Raw genomic sequence first — 1,614 nt, forward strand, 5'->3', positions numbered from 1 at the left:
AATCCCAACAGATAAAGTCAAAATTCTCTTAAATTTATTTCTACGAAATAAGATCTACATTGTATTTCTTTTTTAGGAACATGATAAAAGTAACCCATTCACACACATTTTGCTAGCTTAGTACGGCCATTTTAAGAAAGCAAGACATGATAATTGAGATTAGAACGTGTATTGTTTAAACGTTACCTCTTGGGATATTACATCTATTTGTTATGCTTTCTGAGTTTAAAAATCCCCAATGCCGTTAAGATGACATGTAAAAAAAATCCATAAGTGTTTAGCACTACCATAACTTTCTATGTCCAAGCAAAATTAATAGTTATTTTATTCCCTAAAAAAAATTGATAAAATCTATGGGCTTTATATTGACTTCCCAACTTGAAATCGTTTGCTTTTTAACCATCTGTTGTGTTTATTTTTTGAAAGCATTTTAATATTTGATAGTAGAGAATTTCGAGGGACAATACTTTAGAAGACTCAATTGTTGTGGCCCTTTTTAGAGTATATGTAATTTAATCTTCATTAAGGGGGCTGGATGATCGTTGACTTTTATAGACTGTATTGATCTCCTTTAAAAGAAGAGCTCCACATCAAAATAAAGGAAAATACCCAAATTCAAAAGGTAGAATATATTGATTGTTTCTTTACTAAATTATGGTTTATGGCTTAACAATTCATATCTTAAAAATTTCAGGAAGACCTGATGGTTAAAGGGACTTAGACACGATTTGACTTCAAATTTTATTTTTTCATTTTCAATGTGCATAATGATAAATATAGAAGTTTATAATGCTACGTCAAAATTTGAAGGAGTCCCCCCCCCCTCTCCAGCATAAGAAAAATTCAAGGAAATGAAAAGAAATATTGGTAAATAATTAAATCTTACATTGAAATTATAGTGCTAGGTGCCTAGAATAGGAATCTTTAAAAAAAAAATTGGTCTGAATTTTTGCCACATTTGTAAAAGGAAACTTGTTAAGGATAATTGGTGATATAATGCTCAATTTTTCTAAAAGAGACTTAGTGAAAGAAATCTCCACGGTCCCTATAAGAAAATTTCAATACATGTATATTAAGTATGATTATATCACGCATCGAAAAGAAAATTAAATTATAAAATTCTATTCAAAATACATTCAAACTTTTGTAATATAGGGCTACTACTGCAAAATTTATGTTAATTAAGGGCAATTGGATGGTCAACAAATTTAACCATTAGGTCTGCATGAAATTATCTGTATCAGATATGATTCTGTTTGCTATAACGTACCTATTATTAAGTAAAGAAAAATTCCATATAATTTACTTTTAAAATTTGGATATTTTCCTATATTTTTTTTATAAAGATCCCATGATCGTCTTCTAACGGAGATCAATACAGTCTAAAAATGGCCATGACCATCAAGCCCCTTTTAACTGCAAAGACAAAAAAATGAAATAAGCACTTGTACATGTATAATGAATAAACAGATTTTGTTTTGACGCTTTTCATGCTATGAAATACATGTACATCAGACCTTCAGCAAAAGTGATGATTAAATTCCTTCAAACCATCATAAACCAGTACATACAGAATCACTTCGTTAGAGAATAAAAATCCCTCAATTACACATG

Source organism: Crassostrea angulata, chromosome 6, assembly GCF_025612915.1.
Source record: "Crassostrea angulata isolate pt1a10 chromosome 6, ASM2561291v2, whole genome shotgun sequence".
NCBI classification, from domain to species: Eukaryota; Metazoa; Mollusca; class Bivalvia; order Ostreida; family Ostreidae; genus Magallana; species Magallana angulata.